Raw genomic sequence first — 17,995 nt, 5'->3', positions numbered from 1 at the left:
CCTAATAGAAAATTTTGCACCACTAAAAATGGATGCACAGTCTTCCCTCGTTTATCGTAATAATTGGTTCCAGACCTGACCGTGATAAGTGAATTTCCGCAAGTGATGAACTCTTTTTAATCAAATATTTTCATAGTTACAGCATAAAAAATGGATTATGTTTTTTTAACATTATTTAAAGCCCTCTAAATATGAAATAACACTCATAGAGTCACCTTTACACTTGCTTTACCCAATATAGTTAACATAAAAGAAAATAAGATTTACTAAGATACCACGCGCTGAACAGTGTGTGGAAAGTATTAGTGACAGTTTTGTCTACAAAAACTGCATGTAATCTACAACTGACAACTTAGGTTTTGGCATCTACTATGAGACACCCATTTACAACACATTGATGTTATCATTGTGATTTAGGGATATATAAATAAACATTGATTGATTGATTGATTGATTGATTGATTGATAACTTTTAGGTTTTCCTATGTTTTGAAACATGCAGCACACATATTTACCAGTTTTTCCTGGGCATTTTAGAAGCAGTCCTGTAGTGAATCTACAAAGGAACCCACTCTTTTCCAGAGGTCTGTTGGAATGTTCAAGACACAAGGAAGTTGTTTTTTTTAATATTTATATATACAGTATATATGAAAACATTTAAGTTATTTAAAAAAACGCCAGAACCAAAATACATAAATTGAATTTGTTTTAATCAGCTCCTTAAGCTATAAAATTAATAATATGATATTGCTGAATAGACAATATGTCTAATATTATTTTATTTCTGACAGTCCGCATAGGTTAAAAAGCAAACGTAGGAGGGAGCTGCAGCGTGATCACGTCTTTTCTTACAGCCATTTCTGCGGAACTGCCAGTTTGTATGTCCTTTTCCATAGTACTAAATATAGACGCAAAAGAATGGCTGACAGTGTTCGTATTGATAAATCACACTGCGTGTGCTAAATAATTATATTTGCATTTTCTCTTCCTCCCAGTTTTGCAAGCACTCCAATGTTCAGAAAATATTTCAAATATTTATGTGGACAGACATGCTAAATTGATTGTGTTCCTTATTTTGCTCACTTAAGAGACGCAATCTTCCGCGCACAAGCTTAGTAGATCAGCTTTGAGTGTGCTATGAAGTTTGCACGTGTTTTAATACACGCAAACATTTTAACAAGGACACTAACATTAAATCTAATTTCTAAATATCTACATAATTAGCTGCATCATAAATGAACGCTGCCATTTTTCCAAGTAGTGACGCTGCACTGTCATTGGCTCTTCCCATGCCCCAGTGAGCCTTGCTGACCAGGGCAAGTTAGCTCCATTGCCCTGGCTGGCGAGACTCGCTGGCGATCATTAATTAGCTCCTGAGAGAAGCGATTGCATTGATTGACTTGTCTTTCTTACGTGCCAGAATATATTTGGGACTGAGCGAGCATGCCATGATTTTAACTTAATTAATTGTTTATTATTTTTACTTATTTCTACTGAGACAGTTCCATCAAGTGCATTTGTCTTTTAATACAACTTATTTTAAAACGTGTAGATATTTGATGCATCTTTAAACAAGTGTAATCTTCTTACAAACAACATATTACAATAAGAAGTCTGTTAATAATGATAACAATGATTTGATTATATACAATGACAGCTCTGAAAATGGTGCGCATAGAAAAATTGTCCAAATTGACTCACAATTTCAATTTTAACTATTGGGAGACAAAGGACCTTTATGGGTCTTTCTTATAGCCTTTGAAGATGATATCATACAACAGAATATTCATTTTAAAGGTTAGCAGGATGAAATATGGCCAGAGGAATTGTATCAGAATCAATCTCAAAATTGCATTGTCCGTTCTTTTTGCACAAGTCATTAAGTGAGCATACAATGGAGTTCCCTTTTGTCACCCATTGACTCTCTTTTATAATGGCCATGTTTCCATATACTGTAAACCTGGTATTTTATAATGCTTTTTCCAGTGTTGTTACTTTTGATTAAATGTAGCTAAACTACAGGGAAAGCTAACCCCAGAGAATTGTAGCAATCTACACAACAAGCTACAGGGCAAAAGTAGCTTGCAACATCAAAGCTACATTTAACGGCATTTATATCTATGGGCCCACATGTATAATATCAATGTTAATGTAACTGAGAGTGTGTAGTAGAATTTCTGAGCTTTGACCTATATTGCATGTCTAATAAGAATGTACGCTCATTTAATTTCTCTTCTATTCTGTGCCAGTGGGACAAAAGTGAATATTAAGTCGTGCCAACCTGTCTACAGAATGTGTTGACTGTCTAAAGGATTCGAGTTGTTATGGAACAGATAGGGAAAACAAAAAGACATTGACGCACTAGATAAAAAACAATGACGCACAAGAGACATATAAAAAATGGCAGAAGACCGGAACTCGATAGTGATTTTGGCTTGTGTGTGTCTTGTTTACTCCGGAGTAACATGTGGTCTGTCTGCACGGCCAACTTAATTCAACCTGCACTTCTGATAATGGGTAAATACATTTGTTGTACTAAACTACTTTTGTTGCCTGCTTAAGCTTCGGACAATCCACTACACAAATTGGCGTCACGAATTAGGATGGTCCAGAACTCTGCAAGTCAACATCCGCTCCCGGCTTCTCTCTCAGGCAGACAACGCTTGCACGCGCGCATCTAATACAAGGTAAGCTATTTTGCTTATTGTGTAAAAGTTATCTGTCTGAAGAGAAACGGGATCGGTAAGACGAAAACAGATTTTTTTTTCATAAAAGATAGGTTTAGTCAGGTTCTCCAAAAACAACCTGGAATGGGGTAAATTATGGTTGGATTGAGTTGTTTTATATGTGATCATTTGTCTGTGTGTTTGTTGAAAACTTGTGATTTCTTGTTTTTAACATAAGGGGATTGTTGATAGAATTTTGGTGGTTTGGAGTGTTTTTGAAGCGTAGACTATGTGAGACGAAAAATTTCTTTTAACCTCTTCATCCTCTGTCGTTGCTGGCAGAGGATGCTTCTTTCTGCAAGTGCATCAGAATTAGCCAGAGTTGGATACAGCTAAATTTAAGGCAGGGTTTGCTAACTGGTGTGACATTTGGCCCATACAAATTTATGAAGTCTATGAATGTGCGACATATCTCTCTACGTGGAAACTGCAGCAGTGGAAAAGCCTCATTTTGGGTGACCGTTTGGTGACTCCGGTAAAGGAGATCAACTGAGCTGTATTTGTCACGACGTTCTGTTTAATTGGCTGCAGTATAGATGGATAGAGATCGCGCTCCATATGGTAGAGCTTTGGTGGAGCTTTGGTGAAGCTTTGGTGAAACTGTATGGAACTGACCAAAACATGAAGACTGTAGAGCATTGGGTGATTATCAGTGACTCTATGGTGCTTTTATGCTGTTGCCGTGTATTGGTCAGGGAGTAAAACCAGGGGCTGCTCCGCTGAAACGGGTTAATCGCCGTTGCATGAGTAATGAAGGGACCTGTGTTTGTTAATGAGACGGCCGATTCCACAAAAGCACGCGTGCATTAGTTGTTTATATTTGTCCGGACAATGGGGTGGTATTGTAATTTAACAATGTGTGTGTATAATGATGAATGCTGAATTGTGTGTGTATTGAGTGAGTCAGTTTATGTTGGTACATTTAGATATATGCGTAATTTAATAACTTTTGTGTAGCACCTGGTTTCTTATCTGGTTTAATTCCCCCCTCCCCCCCCCCCCCCTCTCGCAACCTCCCTTCACGCTTTTTCTCACAGCCCCGCTATCTGTAAAAGTTGGGAAATTGTCTAAAATGTGTGTGCGTGTGAGAAAGTAGACAAAGTTTATGTACAGAAAACATATGAGTGAATGATCTATCCATTTAATTATCTTATTCCGCTCTCGGAGGTTGGATCGCGGGGGCAGCAGCCTAAGCAGGGAAGTCCAGAATACCCTCCTTAAACTTGACTATTTGTCCATCTAAGAGTGAATGATAAATGTTGTTCTTATTATTAAGGTTCTGATATGATACAGCTGTGCTTCTGGATGAGAAAAATAGTTGTCTATTGCATTTACTTTTAACTGTGCTGGTGATTGTAACTGTGTGACACTGTGGTTTGAAAAAAAAAAAAAAAAAGGAGGCCCTGCTGGAAGACATTTTAAGATAAGGGATGTGTGCGTGTGACGAGGCTGTGTGAGTGACAGCTGCGTGAGGCGTGGGCCGAAGAGGTGTGACACTGTTAGCATAGCATTGAGCTAGGTTAGCATTGAGCTAGGTTAGCATTGAGCTAGGTTAGCATTGAGTTAGCATAGCATTGGATTAGTTTAGCATTGAGCTAGGTTTAAAGAATAAATAAATAAATAAATAAATAAATAAATAAATAAATAAATAAAAAACTATATATATATATATATATATATATAGTGGACAGCTGTACTCAATCTGAAGAGAAGGCTGACAGGTTGGTTTTGATAATAGGAAAAATAAAATATACTGTATATGAATAAATAAACATTTAAATATCAATACATACATTTGGACTGGGACATTGAAGCATTGTTAAATTCATTAGTCATTAATTATGTGTGTAATATACTGTATTGAACAGCCTTGCTGCTTATCTGATCCATCCAGTTCCTGGGTGGAAGTTGAGACAAACACACACACTCACGCACATCATACAGTAGGACACACTGTAACTTTGAATTAATAGTTATACAACAAATAAATTAATAATATTGAATTTAAATTTGATACAGATAAATTGATTATACATTGACATTTTAATTCTTTTAGGAATAAACACACAATAAAATAAAAGTGAAATTTATATTCTAATACATCTAAGGGCATCTGTGCAAACTGTGAAACATAGAGTCTGAAGAAGTACAGATAAGCGTCGCCAACACTCAGCGCCATTGTCAAAACAAAACGTAGAGAAGCGTTAAACAAATTCTAATCAGAAGGAAGACAGACCAAAATATGAGAACTTAAAGGCCTACTGAAACCTACTACTACCGACCACGCAGTCTGATAGTTTATATATCAATGAGGAAATCTTAACATTGCAACACATACCAATACGGCCGGGTTAACTTATAAAGTGACTTTTAAAACTTCCCGGGAAATATCCGGCTGAAACGTCGCGGTATGATGACGTATGCGCGTGACGAAGTCAGAGTAACGGAAGTTATGGTACCCGTAGAATCCTATACAAAAAGCTCTGTTTTCATTTCAAAATTCCACAGTATTTTGGACATCTTTTGCAATTTGTTTAATGAACAATGAAGGCTGCAAAGAAGACAGTTGTAGGTGGGATCGGTGTATTAGCAGCGGACTACAGCAACACAACCAGGAGGACTTTGTTGGAGCGCTAGCCGCGCTAGCCGCGCTAGCCGCGCTAGCCGCGCTAGCCGCCGACCTCACCTTGACTTCCTACGTCTCCGGGCCGCCAAACGCATCGGGTGAAGTCCTTCGTCCTTCTGCCGATCGCTGGAACGCAGGTGAGCACGGGTGTTGATGAGTAGATGAGGGCTGGCTGGCGTAGGTGGAGAGCTAATGTTTTTAGCATAGCTCTGTGAGGTCCCGTTGCTAAGTTGCTAAGTTAGCTTCAATGGCGTCGTTAGCACAGCATTGTTAACCTTCGCCAGCCTGGAAAGCATTAACCGTGTATTTACATGTCCACGGTTTAATAGTATTGTTGATTTTCTATCTATCCTTCCTTCTATCCTATATTTTTTTGTTTCTATATGCAGTTAAAGCACGATGTCATCACGTTAGCTCGTAGCTAAAGCATTTCGCCGATGTATTGTCGTGGAGATAAAAGGCACTGAATGTCCATTTTGCGTTCTCGACTCTCATTTTCAAGAGGATATAGTATCCGAGGTGGTTTAAAATACAAATCCGTGATCCACAATAAAAAAAGGAGAGTGTGGAATCCAATGAGCCAGCTTGTACCTAAGTTACGGTCAGAGCGAAAAAAGATACGTCCATCACTGTCTCTCAAGTCCTTCACTGTAACGTTCCTCATCTACGAATCTTTCATCCTCGCTCAAATTAATGGGGTAATCATCACTTTCTCGGTCCGAATCTCTCTCGCTCCATTGTAAACAATGGGGAATTGTGAGGAATACTAGCTCCTGTGACGTCACGCTACTTCCGGTACAGGCAAGGCTTTTTTTTATCAGCGAGCTAAAGTTGCGAACTTTATCGTCGATTTTCTCTATTAAATCCTTTCAGCAAAAATATGGCAATATCGCGAAATGATCAAGTATGACACATAGAATGGATCTGCTATTCCCGTTTAAATAAAAAAAATAATTTCAGTAGGCCTTTAAGTAAACAGACAGCAAGTAAACCAGAAATAATAATGTAAATAAATAACAAAGAAAGCAAATTTCTATGTGACATTGGTGCATGTAGAATTACATGTAGAGAATAAAACTAAATGGAAATAACTGTCTGCAAGATGAGCATGACGTCATGAATTGTGCTCGGGTTAGTAATAGATAGATAGATAGACAGATAAAACGTTATTGATTCCTTCAGGAGAGTTCCCTCAGGAAGAAGAAGTAAAAAGTAAACAGTAACTAATAAGGGTATAAATGGAAACAAAATAGAAAAATATTACAAGGAGAATAAAAATAGAACAGTAAAATAAGAGAAACTAGGCATTAACGACCATGATATAAAAAAGTATTGCACTGTTATTGTTTTGCATTCCCTGTCATCCTAGCCCCCCAAAGAGGAGTTGTACAGTCTAATGATGTATGAGACAAAGGATTTTTTATAGGCTAAACCAGTAGTTCTCAAAGGAGGATATGGTGTTTCCGCCCGGACAAAAAAGGGGGGTACTTGAAGGTATGCCAAGGGGTACCTGAGATTTTAAATATTTTAAAATAGCGACAATTCAAAATCCTTTATAAATATAATTATAGAAGAATAATTCTTCAACAAAATAAATATTTAGAATCAAGTTGACGAGCCCAGATGGATCTCTATTACAATATCCAAAGAAGGTTGATGATTGATTATATGTATAGAAATCTTTATTATAATTTAATCACTTGTTTAATTTTTAAAACGTTTTAGTTATTCTTTTTTTGTTTGTTTGTCCAAATAAGTCAAGTAAGACCACAACAAATGAGCAATATGGTGCACTGTTATACAATTTAATAAATCAGAAAATGATGACATTATGCTGTATTTTATTTCTTTATTTTACTGGAAAAAAAAAAAAAGGTTGAAAACCACTGCCCTAAATCATATCTAAAGCTAAAATTATTTTATAAGACTGATTATTTTGGATTATTGTGTTTGTATTGTGAGAGAAGGAGAGAAAGTGAGAGAGAGAGGAAGAGAGAGCAGGTGAAAAAACAGAATGAGGGTGAAGAGGATGGTTTGAGTAAATATGGGAAAAGGATGTTTATAACCTTACGTTATGTGAATGGTTTCTAGGAGAAAAGAAAATAGAAACATTGGGTAAGGAAGAGATGGATACAGGATGTTGTTTGTAAAGGAAAACGAAAGTGAAGAAAAGATGAGAAAGTGACAAATGAAGGTATTCGTAAATGGTATGCTGTTGATTGTGGTTAGCTGCAAGTTTGTTTATTTGTTTGTTTAGTTGTTTGAGTGAAATAGGAAGAAATCAATAGGAATAATTACATGCAAAATGGAATAAAACTATGAGTGCGATAGATAATGAATGAATAAATGAAATAGGTTTATTTTAGTCATATAATCAACCATCAACCAATTTGTGTGAGCAGTTTAACAGCAAATTAGACATATTAACAATCATACACATTTACACACAGAAAAGAAAAGAAAAAAGAATGACCGAAAAAAGAATAGGCGGAAGCCAAAGCTTATATTGGCCTATGATATACAATTACTGAACATTAAATTACCTGGAACATCAACGTTAAAAGATGAAAGTAATTGTTACTATATTTTATAATGTTCAAAAAACTTTACTTTTCAAGGGTCTCCAAAACCATAACAAAAAACTACATGTGTTTAGCTCATCACTGAGGATGGTACATCATTTAACTCCTAAAACTGAAATACATTTGTGTTTTTATTTTATTTTACTTGACCTATTTCAAAAATCAATATCCCCCGTAAATGATAGTTTTCTCCTCATAATGTAAACAAGCTAAGAATACAAACTGGAAGGCTTACTCGGAAACATATTTGCCATTGTTTTAAAATTAAATTATCTGAACATTTAACACATTATGACTTATAAAAAATAGATTGGTATGATCATAACAATAATGCTTTGTGTAATATTGAAATGAGCCTTTTAAGTTTAAGTATTGGGTCTATATTTCTTCTATAAACATTTCCCCAAACTTCAAAACAATATTACATATGGAAAAATAAATGAATAATATAACATGTGCAGACATTTCTTATTCAGCATGTGTTTTACTTTATACCGAATAGCAATGGATTTGGATATTTTTCTTTAATATGTTCAATATGTGGCTTCCAACATATTTATGATCAATTATTATTCTCAAGAAGTTAGTTCATATACTCTGTCAAGTTACTCTTTCTGGTAAAGATTTAGTCTTATTAATTTCTACATATTGAGATCTATTACTTAAAATAACTACTTAACCACTGTTGTGAAACACTTTCTAATTTATGGGAGTATTGGGATAGGATTGAGGAAGATGTCTGCTGTGGTGGTGGTTAGTTTGGAAATCCATTTAATAAAAGTAAGTTTAATTCAGGTAACTTTAAAGTGCAGTCTGACATTTTAGTTTGGAGTAATTTATATTTTTATTTAGACATTGCAGTACACCATACTTCTGGATGTTGAGCTAGAAGAGGATAATGGCATGACAGAATAAAGTTAGAGTTAAAGTTGGGGTGCCGGTGATTGTCACACACACACTGGGTATGGTGGAATTTGTCCTCTGCATTTGGCCCATCCCCGTGATCGCCCCTGGGAGGTGGGGGGAGCAGTGGGCAGCAGCGGTGCCGCGCCCGGGAATCATTTTTGGTGATTTGGCTCCAAAAATTTTTATAGTCTTTGGTATGACTCTGCCGGGGTTTTGAACTTGCGACCTGCCGATCTCAGGGCGGACACTCTAACCACTAGGCCACTGAGATGAAAGAGGCAAACCAGATCTCAACAGCTTTCAGTTAGCTACAGTTTTTGAGAGTATAATGCGAATAACTATAACTTTACAACTGTTTGCTGTGAATAGTGTTGAATAATAATTACAAATAACAGCCTACATTAATAATTAGAATAAGAGCCAATATGTAAAGTGTTAAAAAGAGGAGAAGTGTGATTAGGCCTGGCGCTTAGAGCATGGCCTTGTGTGTTTGTTGTGACTAGGTTGGATAACCAGTCGGAGACAGGCAAGGCAAGGCAGGGCATCTTTGTTTGTGTGGCGTTTTTCATGCAACAAAGTGAAATGAAAGAAAATAAAAGCAAAATTAAAATGCAGACAATAAAAATAAACACAGTGCGGACGTTAAAAGTTAAAAGATTAAAAGATTTAGCTGAAAGATAAGGAGAAACGTGAATAAAAACATTCTTTTGTTTTGGAAAATATCACGCACAGCAGGAGGTCAGAGTGCAAGCATGACAGCTTGCTCGCGGCTACTGATAGACAAATGATAGTTTTAAATTAACTTATAGATAATCTTTAAGTGAATTAAAAGGGTACTGAAATACACATGAAGTAGTACGTATAATCTTTGAATTAAGGTTATTGATTAGCAATTAATGGGATAGTTAAGACTGTAATTTTAAAACGTGATATGCAAAATTGAACTAACCGAGAGGATATGAAAACGATGGGTGTACATGTTTTGAGTTCCAAATTCTGGAGGAAAAAACCTCAACAAAACGTAAAACCATACAGACGGACTTGGGTGGTAGCCACGGTTGTGCTAGGTCAAGCGAGGGTGGAAAGGAAATGCAGCAGGGGGACTGTCAATCTGAACAAGACAAGCTCCAAAGTTGTAGCCAGAACATGCTCACAAAAAATACAGGTGTGACAGCAGGACGAACAGCAGGATACAAACAGACCCCTGCTGGACATAAGTGTCAACGGACAATGTTCAACACAATCTTTGAAGCATTCCTTTGTGGTCAACCTGCACACACCTTGTAATGACCTGCTTACGAACTGTGCCCTGACAATTCAATACCGCACAGTAGGAACTTCCTGATGTTGCCTGACAGCACGACATCAGCTGACAACTACTGGGGACGCCTCCCAGGAACGAGTGGAAGACGGGGACTGCTCCAACTGTCCTAGCACTGGCTGACTGAGGTGTGTCCGTGTGTCCTGCCACCCAAACCGCCAAAGTGTATGATCACCAATGAGACGACTCATAATAGGAGCCTTTTGACTCTTATATATGGTGGGACTCAAGGTATGGCCGCTCATGTGAACTATCCTTACAACAATTAGAATGGTATAAGATGGACAACTAATGACCCACATTGTTCCTTTGCTCTCTGTCCTGCCTACGAAACCAAAAATTTAGGTCAAATGATAAAACAGGGCGTAGCTGCCGCTGATTGAACCGATACGCAAATACCACATTTTCAATTATTTCGGTTGTCTGTTAAAAACAAAGCTATTGGTTGCAATTTGGACATTCCTGCTGTAGGCTACAAAGAGCTAGCAGCTACACAACAGCTGAGCTAAAACAAAATTTAAGCATATCAAATAATTGTAGTTGCTTATTACATACACAAAGTCGCAGAGAGACAGAAGTCTGTAGAAAGTATTCAGTAACAAACGTGTCCGCATTATTAAACTTTCTACCACAGGAAACATACTGAACAAATACAGCAGTTACTGTCAGACTCTAATCCGGATTACCGTGTCTATCAGAGACATGGTTAAAACCCACAACAACTTTCGTTCTAATTAATGTCCAGGGGGACAAGATTACAGAAAATACAGATCGAGTGACTAAGGGGGGGAGGAATTATGATTTATGAAAGGGAAAACATTAAAAGTAGATCAATTTGAGTATGTTGAAATTAAAATCACATTTTCCTCAGAAATGTATTTCAAGGTAATTGTAGTATACCGACCGACCACAGCTAAAGACATTTTTCTTGATTCATTTTCAGACATCCTCAAACAGCATAGTATGAAAGAAGTAACGTCATGGGGGACGTTAATCTGGACTGGTTAAATAAAACACGTAGAAAGAAACTTAAGGATATTATAAACGGCTTCTACATGATACAAATGATAAGCAGCCCTACTAGAATTACAATTGGATGACAAAAATCAAAGAGAACATCTGTAAATACACGAATACAAAACCAGAAAGAAGAGTGCTAAAATAAAAATACCATTGGATTCTAATAAAGACATGAGGACTCAGCTCTCATAAGAGCAATTATAACAGGTCTAAATACAGATCTTATGATTTAAAAGTTTGGAGGAACAAAGTTACAATGTTTATGCGGAAGTCTAAGGCTGACTTTCACTTAGAATTAATCAAAGCTGCAAAAGGGAACATTAGAAAGTTATGGAAAACCAGATACAAACTTACGGAAAGAGAGCAAACAAGAAACAACACTATAACATTAAATATCAATGGCGCTACTATCGCAGACATAAGTAATCATTTTAATGAACATTTCATCCAGTCTGTACAAACCCTGAATAAAAAGTCCCTCAAAATCAGTGCAAATAATTGTCATTTATTCAGGATGGACTAATTTTAGAATTAACAAATGACACAAAGTTAAACAAAATCTTCACTGCATTATCAGACTCACGATCTAGAGATATATATATGGGTTGAACACTATCTTCCTAAAAACATATAAGGATTGTATTATTGCTCGTATAACAATGACTGATAAATAAATTAATAACGGAAAACACTTTCCCTACCACGTCGAGAAACTGCTACTATGATTAAATCCATAAAGCAGGAAATAAAGAAGACCAGAACATGTACAGACCAATTAGCCTTCTCCACGTTATAACAAAAGGAATAGAAAATTTGAAGTTAAAAGGTGGCTTTGGAGCAATCAAGGCTGCTCACACGGTCACTAAGATGGGCATTATGTTGACACATCAACTTAATGTGTAGTATATTTATCCATGAGAGCATTTTTGTTGTAAATTGTGAGGTATGGCTGTTAAAATCTTGGTTGTTGTTACGAATGATGACAGATGTAAAAAAGAGCATGTATTGTCTTTGTGTGATGATGTAAATAAGGTGTGGTTGTATTGTATGTTAAGTATGTGTCCATTAAGGGGCATTTGGTGACTTTTCTTAAAATTGATTACATGCTACAGTATGATTATTTTTGATTAATTATTGATTATTATGAATGTATATAAATTATGATTAATTAGTGTCATCATTTTATTGCTTGATTTTTGGATCCCTTTAATTTAGGTAGCCAGGGAACAGATGGAAAGTAGCTATTTAGATATAATCTGGTACAGAACATACCTGTTTCTGAACTTAATGTTTCTGTGCATTGTCCCATCATAGATAGACTAAATTAAATACAACTATTTAGTGAATTATTGAGGCCACAATAATTCACTAGGTGTTGTAAAATATCAAAGTACTATTGCAAAAGCGAACAGTGACCTCAAACATGACCTGTCCTCCGCCTCTGTTCTTGCTGCGCTTGACTATCAGCTGCCTTTTCTTTTTCTTGGATGTTTCTGAAACTACTACTACTACCACTACTACTACTACTATTACTATTACTACGACTAACACTGTCCCTGTTTCAGGGACAGAGGGGGGAGGTGAGTTTGGATTGGGTCAAGTTTGAGCGTGTTGAGGTTTTATTTAATCGATATGATCAATCCGTACAAGGATAAAGGAACTTAATGATTTAGATTGACAATTGCAGTGGTTGGCAGAAGCAACCCCAACCTCAAAGGAGGGTGCCAATTCAGTAATTAAATGTTTTGTGAATTATTTAATATCCCGACATGGTTTCCCCAAAAAGATTAGGTCAAACAACGGCACCTAATTTAAGAAAACAGGTTAATCTTCTTCAGTCACAAGATCAGCACTTCTCAGGACCAGCAGCTTCCTAGGAAGGTGGAAAGACCATGAGACCAAAATGGTAAGTTTGCAAAATGTAGAATTTGTGTGCCAGTTCCTCTGTGCACATTTGAGGATGAAAGCAGCCACTCCAGATTCCCTTGCACTCGCTAAGAGGGGCACGGTCAAAGCCAATCCAGGACCAACACCCGATACCTGACTGGAAGGAACCGAGAGGAGAGACAACACCTTGCCAGCGATGACGAAAACAACTAAGGTTGCCAGCCAATGTGTCCACCAGGACTCCAGCAGCTGTGGAAAGAAGTGTCGGGAGTGCCGAAGCGGCGAGGAGGCCTGGACCAAAGCCCCACGCCCCATACTCTGCCCCCGCCTTCCCCAAAGCCCCCACAGCTCCAACTTTTTCTCAGCTTTTCCCCAAAGCGGCCAGCGCGCACATGCCATTGCACAGTCTGCCCAATGGACTGAACCACACCCCAAGAAGAGACAGAGACAGACTGTTTGAGTGGATCTCTTTCTTCACCAAGGCAGCCAAAAGCCCAACGAGGTGTCGGCAGGCCATCAGCCTGAGGCACCACCGAGCCATCTATACGAGCACTAATCGAACATGGACTCATACGAAATTCAGTTGTGTGTTCAAAATCAATTGATAATTAACAATATTGGTAACTACATTCATTGCAAATGCCGGGAAAAATATTTTTGCAAATGTCTTACAGTCATAAGTCTATATACATTCATCTATTTATGTTCAATGATGTTCATGATCAAAGTATTTGTTATTCCTTTACTAAATCAAAGGGTAGGCCACTAATTGTGTTCTGTGAGATGGTTTTACTGCAGGCTGGTAACAGCGATCGCTCTGAAGGAGGGTCATAGACGGAATTTTTGCCTCGTATAAAAACATTGAGGTTTTTGCCTCTATCTGTGGTAGAGATTTAACTTAGTGGTCTACATCATAAATTGTTTTGGTCCAGGGTCTTAAGACCCTGGAAGGCGGGTATGTAGTAGAATTTCTGACCTTTGACCTATATTGCATGTCTAATAAGAATGTACGCTCATTTAATTTCTCTTCTATTCTGTGCCAGTGGGACAAAAGTGAATATTAAGTCGTGCCAACCTGTCTACAGAATGTGTTGACTGTCTAAAGGATTCAAGTTGTTATGGAACAGATAGGGAAAACATAAAGACATTGACGCACTAGATAAAAAACAATGACGCACAAGAGACATATAAAAAATGGCAGAAGACCGGAACTCGACAGTGATTTTGGCTTGTGTGTGTCTTGTTTACTCCGGAGTAACATGTGGTCTGTCTGCACGGCCAACTTAATTCAACCTGCACTTCTGATAATGGGTAAATACATTTGTTGTACTAAACTACTTTTGTTGCCTGCTTAAGCTTCGGACAATCCACTACAATTGTAAGGGTCCATGACTATTAACTACGGAGACGAGAACGGCGTGGCGAAGTTGGGAGAGTGGCTTGCCAGCAACCTGAGGGTTCCTGGTTCAATCCCCACCTTCTACCAACCTCGTCACGTCCGTTGTGTCCTTGAGCAAGATGCTTCACCCTTGCTCCTGATGGGTTGTGGTTAGGGCCTTGCATGGCAGCTCCCGCCATCAGTGTGTGAATGTGTGTGTGAATGGGTGAATGTGGAAATAGTGTCAAAGTGCTTTGAGTACCTTGAAGGTAGAAAAGCGCTATACAAATATAACCCATTTAACTATCTGTCATTTTGCTGGGGACACCCTACAACTACCTGTAGGGGTCCCCGCACCCCACTGTATGTATTTATTTTAGTTTGCCTTTTCTTTGGCCCACACCTATAATGTAATTCATTTTCTTTACCTACAGTAAAAAAAAAACAGCGTTTATCTATAACTTGACAAAAAAAACAATGTGTGTGTTGTTTGGGAACATTAGGTAATGGTTATGTGCAGTAAAACTTTTTAATGAACTCAACTCACTTTAATGCGTGTTCCTAAATTTGTGTTCCACATCTTTGATGAAGAGAGCAGTTATGATTTTGGTTTACATAATACACAACAAGAAATTAGGGTTTTGGCCATTGTTTCTCTAACAACAGTGGTGTCAAGCAGGGCTGCGTCTTAGCACCAACCCTTTTTGGAATATTCTTCTCTATACTCCTGTCCTACGCTTTTGACATATCCATTGATGGTGTCTATCTGCACACACGGTCTGACGGCAAATTGTTCAACCTGGCAAGATTACATGCGAAGACCAAAATGAGGTCAGTCTTAATCCGAGAAATGCTTTTTGCACACGATGCTGCCCTTGTTACCAACACCAAAGAAGCTCTACAACGTCTAAGTGACTGTTTTGTGGATTCTTGTGAACAGTTTGGACTTACAGTTAGCCTGCAGAAAACCAATGTTAGCGTTCAAGGTGCTGCAAATCCTGCTATCAAGATGAATGGTGTCACTTTAGAAGTAGTAAATAACTTTATATACCTAGGCTCGACAATCAACAATAAACTCTCGCTTGATGTTGAACTTCACAGGAGGCTTGGAAAGGCAAATACCATCATGGCTAAACTAGCAAAACGAGTATGGGAAAACAACGTTCTTACTCAACATACAAAGATCCGAGTTTTTCAGGCCTGTGTTCTTAGCACTTTACGGAATCAAGACCTGGACTACTTACATGAGACAAGACCGTCAACTTAACGCTTTCCACATGCGGTGCATCAAACGTCCATCCATCCATCCATCCATCCATCCATCCATTTTCTACCGCTTGTCCCTTTCGAGGTCACGGTGGGTGCTGGAGCCTATCTCAGCTGTATTCGGGTTGGTATTAGTTGGCAGGACTATATTCCACACAGTGTCATTCTTCAGCGGGCTAATATCCACAGCATGAACTCTCTGCTAAGACAGCGCCGTCTTCGATGGCTGGGACATGTTCGGCGCATGGAGGATGGACGGCTTCCCAAGGATATTATGCATGGACAATTGGTTGCTGGTTCCAGACGTGTTGGTCGTCCCTCCCTCTGGTTCAAGGACGCATGCAAGAGAGATCTGAAGGCGTGTAATACAGCTTGGAGATACAGGCAGAAAACCCAAATGTCTGGCGTCAAGCGGTTAGACAGGCTATTGCAGAGGCTGATTTCAGGAAGGGCCAGCTCGCAGAGAAGAGAGACAGGATGAAACATATTGCAACTACCATCGCACAGCAGGTGTCTCCACCTGTTTGCACTAAGTGCAACAGGGACTGTCACTCAAGAATTGACTTGTACATCTATGCTAGGCGTTGTCAACAAACATGAATGTACCGTATTAACAAAACATAAAGTTAAAATGTGAAAATTATAATTACAACACTCATTTTAACTGACAATATATTACTAATATTTAACTAAAATAGGATGACAAAACTATTTAAATAAAAAACAAAAAATATTAATAACAATTAAAGTACCATTTAAAAAATAAATATGTACAATTTAAAATTAAACATGTTATTGAAAAAAGTGTCTGACCCAAGAGCGTAAATTAGCATGGTCTTCCGAGACTTAGCTGCCAAAGAAGAGAGAAGAAGGGCATTGTTTTCTCTAAACGCAAACATTTGTCTAAATATGGCCAAGGACACCCATTGCTGTGGGTTTCCTGGATGTTGTCTTCATCACTAAAGGAAAAATCTTATCTGCCAGAGAGAATTCCTCTGCCATTTTCAAGTATGTTTTTTTTTGAGTCGGCAGCTTGAAGCATCCTTCTGTCTTTGATATCTCGTCTTCATGTGACATGAGTTGAGTTGAGTTGAGTTGAGTTTGAGTTTATTTCGAACATGCAAGCATACAACATGATACATCACAATTTCCAGTTTCTCTTTTCAACATGTTCGAAAAGGAGTAGGAAGAAGCAGAGCTTATTTAATCCTACCCCTTTTCTTTTACATAACAATTTCTAAAACTTTTGTTTACTTCCTGTTCTCAATTTATTCACAATATACTCCATAAGTAAGTGCGTATCTATTATGATTTTGCTTTCTAGTTTTGATGACCTGCCTTATCTTGCTTCTGATTGGCCAGTCCATAATGTTTTGCCCTAACCTTAGCCAAATGTGACTCATCATACAAACACCAACCAATCATCATGGATGTTCTTCGTATGTATGAATGTTCTCATACCTGTTCAGTGGCCTAGTGGTTAGAGTGTCCGCCCTGAGATCGGTAGGTGATGAGTTCAAACCCCGGCCGAGTCATACCAAAGACTATAAAAATGGGACCCGTTACCTCCCTGCTTGGCACTCAGCATCAAGGGTTGGAATTGGGGGTTAAATCACCAAAAATGATTCCCGGGCGCAGCCACCACTGCTGCTCACTGATGGGTCAAATACAGAGAATAATTTCGCCACACCTAGTGTGTGTGACAATCATTGGCACTTTAACTTTTTTGACTTCATTCACCTAGATGCTGGAAAACCAGGCACATACAAGCCAGTACCATCCCTACGGTGAAGCATGGTGAAGCATCATACTGTGGGGATGTTTTTAAGCAGCAGGAACTGGGCAATCTTTGTCTCATCAGACCAGAGAATTTAGTTTCTTGTTTCGGAATTTTGAGTCTTTCATATGCATTTTGGCAAAATTTTTACTAAGAAATGGCCACTACACCATACAAGCCTGATTGGTGGATTTCTGCAGGGATGGTTGCCTTTCTAGAAGGTTCTCCTCTTTCCGGAATGCTCTAGCTTTGACAGAGTGACCATCGAGTTCTTGGTCACCTCCCTGAATGCAGCAATGTACAGAGACATCTTGGATAAAAAACAATGCTTACCATCCAACCTGAAGGAGCTCGAGGGGTGCTGCAAAGAGGAATGGGCCAAACTGCCCAATGATAGGTGTGCCAAGCTTGTAGCATCATATTCAAAAAGACTTGAGACTGTAATTGCTGCCAAAGCTGCATTAACAAAGTATTGAGCAAAGGCTGTGAATACTTATGTACATGTG

The 17,995-nt window shown here is 38.2% G+C and overlaps 1 protein-coding gene across 4 annotated transcripts in view; it reads right to left on the bottom strand.

The window, feature by feature from the left end:
* vash1 (vasohibin 1) overlaps window positions 1-17,995 on the bottom strand; it is a 47,512-nt gene that overhangs the window by 28,242 nt on the left and 1,275 nt on the right. The window lies entirely within an intron of this gene.

The sequence above is a fragment of the Entelurus aequoreus genome, linkage group LG03, assembly GCF_033978785.1.
Source record: "Entelurus aequoreus isolate RoL-2023_Sb linkage group LG03, RoL_Eaeq_v1.1, whole genome shotgun sequence".
NCBI lineage: Eukaryota > Metazoa > Chordata > Actinopteri > Syngnathiformes > Syngnathidae > Entelurus > Entelurus aequoreus.
The sequence above is the reverse complement of the archived record's forward strand: the minus strand, read 5'-3'. Positions and strand labels throughout refer to the sequence as shown.